Source organism: Ochlerotatus camptorhynchus, unplaced genomic scaffold, assembly GCF_037179485.1.
Source record: "Ochlerotatus camptorhynchus isolate MF236.1 unplaced genomic scaffold, CSIRO-AGI_Acam_v1.1 ptg000215l, whole genome shotgun sequence".
NCBI classification, from domain to species: Eukaryota; Metazoa; Arthropoda; class Insecta; order Diptera; family Culicidae; genus Ochlerotatus; species Ochlerotatus camptorhynchus.
Window position 1 is genome coordinate 88,711 of NW_027040705.1, and position 13,959 is coordinate 102,669.

Below are 13,959 nucleotides of genomic sequence, written 5' to 3' on the forward strand. Positions count from 1 at the left end.
AAAGAAGGGTTGGTTATTCCTATTCCCAAACCTGGGAAGGATAAAACCCTAACAGAGGGTTATCGACCGATAGCCCTGCTGAGCTGCATGGGAAAAACACTCAACCGAGCTGGAGAGACAAGGACGGATCCACCCACGGCAACACGCATTTCGATGCGGCTATGGGTCGGAGACGTTCTTCTCTGAGCTCGATCATTTATTGGACAAGGCCTCGTCGGAAGATTTGCATGTAGATGTAGTCTCCCTCGATTTGTCTAAGGCATATGATATGACATGGAAGCTTCCTCTCTTGACTTCCCTCAAGAGCTGGGACTTCCAAGGATGTATGTTTAACTACGTAGAAAACTTTCTACAGAACCGTAGGTTCCGAGTATTAAACGCTGGCGCAACCTCTTCCTCGAGGTTGCTGGAGAATGGTCTGTCCTTTCGGTTACACTGTTTCTCATTGCGATGAACTCAGTGTTTGAACGCATTCCCAAGGAAGTATACATCATTGTATACGCCGATGATATTACCCTTATCGTTTTAGGTAAATACGGTAGGGTGGTTAGGCACAAGATGCAGGATGCAGTGCAGTCTGTCGTTGACTGGGCAGATGGTGTTGGGTTTGTGATTTTCCCCGAGAAGTCCAAACTGCTGCACGTCTGCTTTGGTCATAATCACAGACCGAACCTGCCTTATGTTAGTATCGGTGAGCATGCGGTCAAGGCCGTACGCGAGATGAAACTGCTTGGTGTGACTATTGATAACAAACTCCGATTTGTTAAGCACGCCAAGTTGGTGAAGGATAACGTCAACAATAAGTTGAATATCCTTCGGACCCAAAATGGTCACTTCTCTGAAGCCTCTCGTAGTACATTGACCAAGGTTGCTAGGGCTCTGGTTGTCCCTAGCATCCTTTACGGGGCGGAACTGTGGAGCAGGGGTGGTGTCTCCCTGCTCAAGATTCTGGAACCTCAGTACAATGAGGCGTACAGAATTTGTAGCGGAGCGTTGAGGTCTTCACCGATAGCTTCTCTGTTGGTGGAGAATGGAAAGGTTTCTTTGGTGAATGTTCTCACCGAAGACCTGGCCACCAAGGCGCTAAGGCTCCTAGAAAGGGATCCCATTCTCAATGACAGGCCCACGGTTGCAAGGGCGAGAGAATGGTGGAGCGACTTGACGGGAGTAGCCCAGCGAGCTAGACTGTGGCAACGGGCATGGGATGCTACTGCCCCGAAAGTTGATTGGAGGGTTAAAGCTATGTGCGGGGCCGGGGCTAGCTCTAGTGTGGCGAAAGCTGCATTTAGGGAGGTCGCTGCCTCATACGAGGGAAGGCTCAAGCTATTTACGGACGGTCCAATAATCGAAGAGGAGGTTGGTTATGGGGTGTCTGGGGAGGACATAAGCCGCTGCGGCCGGTTACCCGGTCTCTGTGGTATCTTCTCAGCTGAGGCCTATGCTCTCCTGCAAGCTTGTAGGCTAGCAAATGGGTCTCAGGCCGTTGTATTTTCTGACTCTGCGAGTTGTCTCTCTGCCCTTGAGCATGGGCAGGTTGGACACCCGTGGCTGTTAGAGGTGCAACGGTACGCTAACATAACCTTTGTATGGGTACTTGGACACTAGACTGATGCAAAATTTGAAATTTTCGCTCCACAGTGCTCAAACGGTTCCAAATTGGGTCCTGCTTAGCCTCCAAAAATTTGAACTACTTTAGTAAGAAACTGACTAGGCACAAACAATTTCAAGTTTATATGGGAATTACTATTGGAAAAATTATGTTTTTGTTGATATCTATCTAACAATTCACCACATCACTGTGCTTTTAAAAATGATAGCAGTGATTGTAGAAAATTTTCTCAGCTACAACTTTGTTGAAAACCACTTTTCAATCAAATGCACGGAACAAAAGTTATTAATGATTCAAGTCACTGACGTCTTATGATTATGCTCATTCAACTGTTCAGCAGGCAACATTGGTGTTTCTGGTGAGAAGAATAGAGCACAAATATCATGGCTACTATGTGACACTGCAGAATACAGTGTTGCTAACAGAACGACTGCTTGATCATGCCATAAGATTATCAATCTCTTAAACAATTAATAACTATTTAATTTGACATTTGGCTGAAAAATGATATTCCTCAAAGTTGTACCTTAGAAAAATTCCCGTAAGAATAGTTATAGAACTTTTCAAAAAAGCAATATGGAAAATGTGCAGAAGACAATGAACAAAAAGTTTGGTTTTCCCATATAAACTTCGAATGATTTGTGCCAAGTCAGTTTCTTACCAAATAAGTTTAAATTTTGGGAGGCTAATCAGGACCTGATTTAAATCCGTTTGAGCACTGTGGAGCGAAAATTTCAAATTTTGCATCAGTCTACTGGACACGCAGGTATACCAGGGAATGAGGCTGCTGATAAACTAGCTAACCAGGGTCGTCTTGCTCGGCTAGAGGCCACTCCGGTGCCCTATAGTGACGCTACCCGCTGGGTGAAGCAGACCTCACGATACGCATGGAATGTGTCTTGGCATAACAACCGTGATGCATTCCTGCGTCGTATCAAGAACACTACACAAGAGTGGAAGGATGCACCTAATTCTCGAGATCAGAAAGTTCTGACTCGGCTGAGGATTGGTCATCCACGGCATGGACCTCGTTTTAGCGGCAGTGTGGCCTACTGCCAGGGATGCGGTGTGGTATTAGATGTAAATCATCTATTGGTGGAGTGCCCGGCAAGAGCACAATTAAGGGAAGATATGGGTGTCGTTGGTACAATCCGTGAGGTATTGTTCAACGACAGGAGTACAGAGCAAACTGTACTCAACTTCCTGAGGGCGTTAGACTTATACGATATGATATAAGCATGAGTAAGTTGAAGTGGCATTAGAAAGAAAATGACTGGTAGTCATGCCACTTCATTCGACAAGAGGCAGTCTTTAAGGTCCTAAAGACCAAGGTGTGTGAGGGAGGACGACCGACCTAACGGGGGACACAATGATGAAACAGCTGCTGTTTAAAACCCGTCTCGAATGAACTAAATTCTCCTCTTGTAGGGAAACAGTTTAAAGAGACGTTAAGGTGATTCCCTGTAGAGTCCACAAATGGCCGCCACGTAGGCTATAAATGCACTTCCACCTCGAATGTTCAATTACACAAATCTCGGAAATTAGCCCCCCATTTCATCTGAAATTGCTACTGCAAGTATGCTACAGCGCAGCAAACGTGGAGTAACAGTTTCATTGCGGTACGTATCGTGGAAGCTGATATGTGTGCTCTTAAATTTTTTAAGTGGTAGCGAGACTAAGGATCTTATAGCGAAACACCTTAATAGACTTATCCACAGCTTATCCAGAGTCAATTCGTTAGCAATATTTTTAACAGAAATTATGGAATTTGCACCTTTTTTATCTTGAGACCGGACATCAGATTTTTTGGTTTCAAGGAGTATGGAATGTAGATAAATGTAGAAAAACATGCGTGAACCTCAAACAATTTTGTTCAAGAAATATAAAGCTTTGAATGAGTATATAATCAGAAACGTCGTAATAAGAAGACAACATTGAATTTGTGATGGCTATATCAGAAATTAATTTTATAAGTGATTGTTTGAGTGCCTGATTAAAAAAGGCATTAAACAAGAAATTTTGTTTTTTTTTCAGATATTTGGAAAATATGTAAAACATACTACATATATAAAACTCTAACCGATATCAAAGGTAATACCAACAATCAATACGAAACTAACGATTTTAAATTGGCTCACTACTTGACTAGCCTATTGGTCCCAAGCAAACGATTAACATATCCCATTCTAGTCGAAATTCTAGTACTACGCAATGTTTGTTTTGATTCGCTATGAAAGTTTGACAGATAAAATGAGGGGTTTTTGGTTTTTCCTATGTTTCGAGGGGTGAATCGATTAGCTTGGGACCGAAAAGAGTACCAGAGCTGAGCCAAAAAGTTGAGCACGTTAGAGGTAACTCTAAGACTAGAAGGTTCTGAAATAACGTGCTCAACTTTTTGGCTCAGCTCTAGTACCATAGAGGTAACTCTAAGACTAGTAGGTCCCGAAGAAAATCATTATTATTTTTGGCTCACTCAGTACCAGAACAACGGTCCCAAGCAGTCCCAAGCTATTTCACTCACCCCTGCATGTTCTGCATGAATCCACACACCCCTGATGTTATCTGTCAAACTTTCATAGCGAATCAAAACAAACATAGTGTAGTAATAGAATTTCAACTAGAATAGGGTACGTTAATCGTTTGCTTGGGACCAATAGGCTACTAAAGTGGTGAGCCAATTTAAAATCGTTAGTTTCGTATTGATTGTTGCTAGTACTCTCTTCGGTCCCAAGATAATCGATGCACCCCTCGAAACATAGGAAAATCCATGAACCCCTCATTTCTTCTGTCAAACTTTCATAGCGAATCAAAACAAACATAGTGTAGTTAGTATCAGAATTTCGACTAGAATGGGATACAATAATCGATTTGCTTGGGACCAATAGGCTTGTCAAGTAGTGAGCCAATTTTAAATCGTTAGGTTCCACCGGTTGGTAATACCTCAAGCTACAGAATGAAACCAATGGTTTCCAATTCGGAAATAGTGCAGAGAGTAAATTTAACCATTATATTCTACTAAAAAATTTACCCGCATTATCACAGATACCCCGTTTTACGGTAACAACAAAATCGAACCAATTACAATTTCCCATCCGACAAATTAACTTTTCCTCATTTGTTCTTGAAATTTTCGCAATAAATAAAAGCCATCAATTTCCATCGAACCGAGAAGCACCATCGTCACCACCACCGCCATCATCGCGTAAGTGGACATCAGTGGCTTTCAACTTTATATTGTCCAGCCGGCCCTCGAGAGATCAATAAGCAATAAGCCCCATTTGACATACGCTCCGATAATGTTGCTGCTGCCGCGGCCATTCAATGATTGGTTTGGGGGATGATAATTCAACTTGAATGGCCTTGTTCTCTCGTCGGAACTTCAACTACCTGCCAACCTTCAAGTACCATAATGAATGCGGAACGGTTAAATTGGACCGGGAAAAAAATGCCGAACTCGGCCCCATTGGGGGAGTCATCGCCGGTGAACAATATTGTGTAAGTGAATGAGAATTTCCTGCCGGATTGACTTTGGGGTGCAACCTGGGGTGCAAAGGAAAACCAAGGATGGAATCAATTAAAATTTGACATCGGGAAAAATTTTCCAGCAAGGGAATTATTAATAGCAGCATGCGTAATTAATTCAGGATGTGGGAGTAGCTATGAAGCGGACGACGGATGATTTCGGTGCGGGAGTTGAAGGGTGAAGAGGAAGGATTTCCAATTTTATTAAAATTCAATGCAGCAGAAGAAGATTTTTCAGCTTTTCCTCGTGGGAACGTGGGCACGAATGGGAAATGGCAATGAGTAATTTTTTTTGCAGTTGATGTTTTAAGCTAGCTTGAAAGCTTAAAGATTTTAGTGAGCTCTCCCGGTTTTTATCTTTATTTCATTTTAGCATAAGTTGACGATATGCTGACAATATTATTTTTAATATAGTTAAATTATTTGCCATTACATAAATTATAATTAATTATTTATTAATTACTTTCAATACCGCTAAAAGTATTTCAATTCAAATTATTACTGTCTCCAAAGTATTTAAATTACTACGCTGTATTTTAAATATCATGCACTCATATCTGGAAGGGCACGCCCCTCGCATTAAAGCATAACAATCACATGTTTGCTTGATTGCAAGATGGCTCAAATAAATGCCTCATTATGGGAATTAAAAATATGAGAAATTTATCGTTCCGGAAAACACTACTTACCAGGAAATATCACTACGGTAAATGGAAAAGGTAATACCACTCGTTTTCCATATTTATAATTATCGCAAATTATACTAAATTTAATAAACCAGTTAAAAACCGCCTAGCAATAAACACTTTAAAAATAACGCCACTACTAGTTTGTCACGCAGGTGCAAATTCTATTTCGCAATTCTTTGCACATCGGGATTATTCGCTAAGAAGAGCTCCTCGAAGGTCGAGTGCAAAAGGAATTTGATTGAGAGAGGCAGGACAGAGATAGCTAGGGCTGGGTTTCATTAGCTAGAACGACCAACCTTCTATAACTATTACATAACCGAACATTTTTTGAAATTCGACTGGGATAACTTTTCCTAATCTAAGGGTACCAATGCTCGCTCATTTCGTCCTAGACCAGTAAAACAAGTGGAAGTGCGCGAATTTAAACCGTTAATTCTCTACTACCAATAGTCGTTCATAGTTGCCTCTATGTTTATACCCCGTCCACATTACAGCGTATATCACGTGATATACGCTGTCTTTCAATGAGCACTCATACATCTAGTTTTCACTGGAAATCCTATATATGAGTGCTCATCGCAAGACAGCCTATATTACGTGATATACGCTGTAATGTGAACGGGGTTTTAAAATTTCAGCGATTTCGTTGAAATTTATTGATCTGTCCTGATGTTCTCGGAACTTCCTAAAGTTCTCTCAATCCTCCTGAAACTAATGGACCTGTCCTGAAAACCATTAAATTTTCCGTGAAGAATCGTAAAATAATTTACGATGTAAGGTGGAAGAAAATTCAGGAAGTTAAATAATATTTAAAAAGTATTTCCCGATTCCCCCGGAATTACCAGAAGGAACCATCATCGACTGTTTATCGATTCGTAATTTTAAAGGCTCATTTTTTTTATATTCAAAAAGATACAAGAAAGTTACCTCTATGCTAACACCATATTTAGTTGTGGAAAGTTTCCCCTATTCAAAAATGCTGGAAATTTGCCTTCGATTGGCGAGGAAAGAAAAATCAAAGATTTGTGTATAATAGTTGATAGTACCATAGAGGTAACTCTAAGACTAGTAGGTCCATAAGAAATGTGCTCAACTTTTTGGCTCAGCTCTGGTACTATCTTCGGTCCCAAGCTAATCGATGCACCCCTGGAAACATAGGAAAATCCACGAACCCCTAATTTTATCTGTCAAACTTTCATAAAAAATCAAAACAAGCATTCTCGCGTCACTTTTCAAATAGACCAATGTAACAAATGTAAACAAACCGAGTTAAGCGATACAAACTGTTGCTCTTCTATCATTGTATTACATACAAAAACATCCATCCAAATTCACTTTCATTTATTTAAGATAATCATAGGTAAAAAATTGTCCAATGTACAGTTTGAAATGATGGGTATATGATTGTTACTTCGGCCATTCGGACTGCCTAACATGATTGGTGCTCATTTTCCAAAGGCGGGGCCAATCTAAAGTTAGGTACTATACTCTGAAATCTGTGAAAGGGAATCTAGTATCATGTAGACAAAACGTCCAATGTAACACTCATTGATTATGTCATTGAGAAAAATCGTCCAATGTAACATGTCCGATGTACAACTCTACTTGTCAAAACGTCCTATGTGGTTTTTCCTATGTTGTAGCATGAAATTCAAAGTAAAATTGTGATTTTACCGTTTCTTCTGAATTTTCAACTTTATTATACACTGGCTACATTAAAAATAGTATTGCAAAATGTATTGTTTTTAAACAGTTAAATTAATAATCTGTCGAACTTCAACTTCGATTTTCTCAAAATGGTGGATATGTTACATTGGTCTATTTGAAAAGTGACGCGAGCATTGTGTATTACTAGAATTTTGACTAGAATGAGGTACACTGAACCAAAACATCCGCAATACTTCGAATGATTATTGCATTGCTCGAGCCCTTTAACAATATGCATTCGAATTTCGAATGATTTTCTTATGTTTGAATTCGTCGTCAGATGATGAACATCCATATGACTGTCATCCAAATACAGGATGATTTTCGTTTGAAAATTAATTATAAAACATACGGCACTCAGAGGACAAACATTAAAGAATAGTGTGACATGTAAGTGCTTTTAATTAGATTTATAATTTGATTATCTACAATTCCATCCTTGATAGCCATAATAAGCCATTCCATAATGGATAGAAAAAAATTTCGCGGTGGAGAAAACCTCCTTCACCACGAATTATTTAAACTTTTGTTTTCATCCTTTACCTATGTTCGTATCAGCTCTGATAGCGATGCATATGCTTCTACCTCGTTTGTCAGCTCAGATCAGGAAATGACGTTCGAAAGAATTATTTACATAATCGTTTTGAATGATTTGCGTTATGGGGCTGAACCAATACCATATGCATTTTCATTTAGTATGACAGTCATTCTGCAGAGAGCATTACGCATTTCAACTGAAGGCCCTATCCCTTCTCATAACAAGTTTCATCCTGTATTCGAGAGGAAAATCATCTGATTTCTAAACAACCGTTATCCGGTTGCAGCTATCATTCGAAAACGCGATTTCGATGTTTTGTTTTAAATGGTCTGAGGTTTCATTCGATCAGAGGATGATGTTTGTGTACAGTGTACGTTAATCGATTTGCTTGGGATCAATAGGCTAGTCAAGTAGTGAGCCAATTAATCATGTTTTGTTGTATATGACATCATCCACATCCAGAGGGCCAGTCACTTCGAATGTATGGGAATGGTAGGAAACCATTTGGAAATGCATGAAAATTTTCAGTTTTTATTCATTATCGTCTTTATGGGTAGTTTTAGATGCACAAAAATTGCACTAGTACATTTCTATGGTGATAAGGTAAACACTCGTTTTTTTGTTTCCTTCTGTGAAAGCATGTTCAGTCACAAATCGTGGATTTTCTGATATTCTCCATACTGCAAAAATGATTTTCCTACCACTGAAGGGGCGACATCTCTCGGATCTTCAGTATAGCTACTACTCAAATCATATAATTAATTAAAAATCGTTAGTTTCCACCGGTTGATAGTACCTTTTCAATTGTTGGTCTACAATATATTGAATTGGTTCCGTTTTTTGATAGATCGATATTCTATACGCCAGACTAGGAAAATAGCGGCTATAGTAAAAACCTGAGGGAGATGGCTGCTTTCACTAACTGTCATTGGGAACAACTTTAGTGGTTGATCAACGTTTCTAATGCAAAATCCTACGCTGAATTCAATGCCGTGGTCAGAAAAAATTAAAGTAGAGCCATTTTTGAGATATACAAAAATTTTGATTTTTTAAATTTTGGACAAAAGTACGATTACTAAAATGTCAATATCTTTGGAACTAGTGCACCAATTTGAAATCATTTTTTTTTTATGAAAATGAAGTTAAATAAATTTGCTATCGTTCATTAGGTTATTATGCCTTAATTAAAAATTTAATTTTGAAGTTATTTAAAAATTTACAGCATTTTTTTTTTAATTTTTCCTGCGAATTTTCCATAAAAATTTTGTTTTAATCAACATTTTTAATGGGATAAAAAATTTCAAAAAATTATTCCATAATTTATACTTAAATTCCATTAAAAATTGGAGAAAATGAGCCTTTAATGGATGAAATCGGTTGGAAATTGTCGAAGTTATGATTTTTTTTTGTAAAATCATGGAAATTGAATGTTCCAAGATTGGCCGTTGTCCCGCTCCTAGGCTCATGCACCACTTCCAGTAAGCCTTTCTGCGGACGTGTACGCATACGGTGCATTTCACTAACACTACCAGCTGTCAAGCAAAATTAAATGGGATATTTTCAACAATATAATTTACGCTAGTGTTTGTGAGACCGCTCGGCGAGAACCTAACGCAACCAACTCAATTTGACAGCTTTCTTTCTTTAACATTGCTTAACGATGTATACGACAAAACGTGAATTCAAGTGTAAAAATGATCCTCAAAAGTTTTGTTACGCGTGTGGCAACTATATATTTACAAAATCGGTCAATTTCACTGCTTCGTTGCAAACTGCATACAGGCTTTATTTTAAAATTGATCCTGGAGACTTTGACGAACCGTGGATTCCAAAAGTATTATGTAGTTTGTGCAAAACGTGCTTGGCTAGGTGGATGTCAGGCGCAAGGTAAATTGATTTTTTGAATAACTTTCATATAAACAATTTATGTACAGCATAGTAGTGCTTTGTTCTTTCCTGATCGACATTATCTTACTTCATCTATTTTTGATAAGTGTTAATGTCTTACTTACTAACTCACTTATTTGTTATCTGTCAGTCGCTATTTGTCCTTTGACATGCCCACCATATGGCGTCGACCGTTTTGTCATGCAACGGATTGTTATTTCTTAAAGTTAAGCAACAAGGACGTCACAAAACAGTTGAGTATCCACAAGTGGCTTCTATAACAAAACCTGTTCCACATTCAAGTTCGGTCCCGTATCCTGTTTATCCAAAGCGGAAACGAGCGCCCTCTGTTGAATCGACCGTTACAAAAAGTGAGGAGGAATTCAAGGAGGAATGCGAGGAAGACTTCGAGGTGGAATTGGAAAGAAACCCAAAACTGTTTACACAATCCGAATTTAATGATTTGGTGCGAGATCTCGACTTATCGAAGGAGAAATCCGAATTGCTGGCATCACGCTTGAAAGAACACAACATGCTGAGCAAGGAGGTCAAAATTTCTTGTCACAGGAATCGTCACAAGAAATTTGACAAATATTATTTTACAAAGGACAAGGCATGTTTTTGCCATGACGTAAACGGCTTGTTTGAAGAGTTTGGTGAGCCATATGATCCAGCTGAATGGCGTTTATTCATCGATAGCAGCAAGTTGAGCTTGAAAGCCATTTTACTGCATCAAGGGAATGAGAAACCTTCTATTCCATTAGCTCATGTCGTTAATATGAAGGAAACGTATGAATCAATGGCTCTATTGCTCAATTTGATAAATTACAATCAACACAATTGGAAAATTTGTTCCGATCTTAAAGTGGTTGCCATGTTGAATGGATTGCAACAGGGATACACAAAATATATGTGTTTTTTGTGTAAATGGGACAGTCGAGCTCGTAAGGAACACTACGTCCGAAAAGATTGGCCAAAACGGGATAATTTCACAATTGGTAAAGACAACGTTAAAAATGATCCTCTTGTGGTAAAAGAACGCATAATACTTCCACCACTACAAATAAAACTTGGGCTATTCAAAAATTTCGTCAAAGCGTTGCAAAAAGAAGGGCCGGCATTCCAGTACTTGAAATCAGTATTTCCAAATTTCCCAAAATTCGATTCTCAATCATTTTTAATAAAACCTAAATAAATTTCTTTTGTATCAACTCGGTTTTAAATCCTGATATGCCTTAATCAAATATGTAGAGAAAAGAATCTCCAATGAAAACTTTACATGCGATTTGGATGCTTACAACGACACCTAGAAAAGGAACTCTAAAGCTGTTGTATTTCAGCAACATTTTTAAGTGTTTTACAAAAATTCTCATAACTTCGACAATTTCCAACCGATTTCATCCATTAAAGACTCATTTTCTCCGGTTTTGAATGGACTTTAAGAATAAATTATGGAATGATTTTTTGAATCTTTTTATCCCATTAAAAATGTTGATTAAAACAAAAATTTTATGGAAAATTCACAGGAAAAATAAAAAAAATGCCGTAATTTTTTAAATGACTTCAAAATTAAATTTTTAATTTAAGACATAATATTCTAGTGAACGATAGAAAATTTATTTAGCTTCATTTTTATAAAAAAAGATTTAAAATTGGTGCACTAATTCCAAAGATATTGACATTTTATTAATCGTACTTTTGTCCAAAATTCAAAAAATCAAAATTTTTGTATATCTCAAAAATGGCTCTACTTTATTTTTTTCTGACCACGGCATTGAACTCAGCGTAGGATTTTGCATTGGAAATGATCATCACCTTACCGAGTTCAAAAATGCTGTAAACTAGTGTTATTGCAAAAACTCACTGTCGAACACTCCAACACAATATAGTTTCTTTTTAATTCATTCAAAATATGTACACACAAATCAATATTGAAGGATACCATTAACCAAGGTTTTGTCAAAACATCTAGTGGCATAGTAAAATACCAAACAGAAAAGTACAGTTTCTCACTGCACACTGAACAATCTCAAACAATCACTACACGCTCAAAGCAAAACACGCTATTATGCTACGCTTGTTTTGATTGGATTTCAGTTGTACAAATTTTCATGACCAGAAGAACAAGTTTACAATGAATTCCCTGTGTGCTATCTGCTTCTCCCTCCCAGGTAAAAAACCATTGATTTTCATATAAAATTGTGCTATCAAAAAATCCGAGGGGTTGTAAACTTGAGTATTTTCAATTCATCTACCTGACTCGGAAAGGTGTATTTTGTATAGGCGAATCCAGTAGAAACTAAGCGATTTTTTAAATATCTGGCGGGGTAACCCTTAAAAGAGTGATGAGGGTGGAAATTTTCACCGTGAAGCATACACACCAAATTTTGAAATCCTGTTCCAGCAAAATGAATTGCTGAGTCACGTCCAGCAAAACTACTTTTAACTGAAAAATCAGTAATATGAAATATTTTGCTGAACGTTCCAGTAAACTGTATGAAACGTCAAAATCAGGCCAAAATCTATCATTTGCTCCTTCTCGATTTATGATTATTTTTATGTTCAAGAAGTGTTCGACTAACAAAGTATCATGGAAATTATATATAGTTTTGTCATGAAGTAATTAATACTAAACTACCTTAGTAACCTGAATTAGGTTGAAAAACTTTCGTTTTTCTCTGAAATTTACAGTTTTCTTCATTCGTAAACTTACCCAGGAACAAGAACAACAACAATAACTCACCCAGGATGGCCCATCATAGCTTCTTCAAGACATGATTTTTTAATAAGTGCAGTCACATGAATTCTTTAAGAAGTGCAATCACATTTAATAAATTACTATATACAACTGCATGGAAGTGTAATAAAATATTTATTCCAATAATGAGATGCCTCTTTCTTTAAAAAAAATAACAGTCGAGACCGAGGGGGACGACTCTATCTACGATGCAGAAAAGATTGTGTTTTGCTGTGGCTAGCTGCACGCACGCTGAGTAGATAGAAGGAAGATTTATGTCGATTTTGAAAATTTCCTGCAAAAAGTTGAAGCACGATGCAAGTAGATGCGAGAAATGAAAGATGCTTTTTCGAAGATTGACTCGCTAGTGTGAGATTTTTTGAGCATCTATAATTGAGATTTAGATGTGTCGCCCGAGGGGGGCGACACATCCAGATTATCTCCTTTTTTCCATAAATAACACTCATCTTTACTTTATCTATGCACCGTGCACTATCTGTTTTTATCTGTGACATCTATTTCCATCGACTCTCGCCTCTTTCATCTTTTTTCACATCGCTCGCATCTTCTCATGAACGAACCAATCGCCGAACGAAAAAAAAACGAATGTTGTTTGTTTACCTTTTTCTACATCAGTTTTTCTCCGAGTTGTTTTACTTTGCTCAAGTGATAACATTGTTACGTTAATTATAAGTTAAATGCGAGGTTAAACGTGTTAATTTATAATAAATTAGTATTGCAGCATCGTTATATGTAGTGGAGAAAATTTGCTTGTGTAAACGCGAGATGGTTTGGAGATCATTGGAGACGGTTAAAGGAATCAGTATGTATATATACGCTGGAAATTACGTCCAATGAACAAAACAAAATACAATGGTTAATGTGACATTTTTTCAAGGAAATGGAAGAGTTCCTGAACATATGGACGTCTGGATAAATGTCCTGGTCGTGATGCTCGACGTATGTGTGGAAGACAGCTGAATCAGATCGCTCGATAAACGGTTATATACTTGGGTAAGAGCTAAGAGTGTTGTCTACGAGAAATTATTGTAAATTATGATTTTCCTTATTTAGTTGGATGCTCATATCAGTCCATTATCTCCAACGTGATGGAAGCAGAAGAATAAAACCTGGGAAGGGCTGCATTGCATAGTCGATCAACAACACTACGCAGTAAATTTTGACACAGCCCTCAGAATCGCCGAGCGGATCAGATATGAGTGATTCCGAAACCTATCCCAATATATCAGTGGGAAACAAAATAAATGGT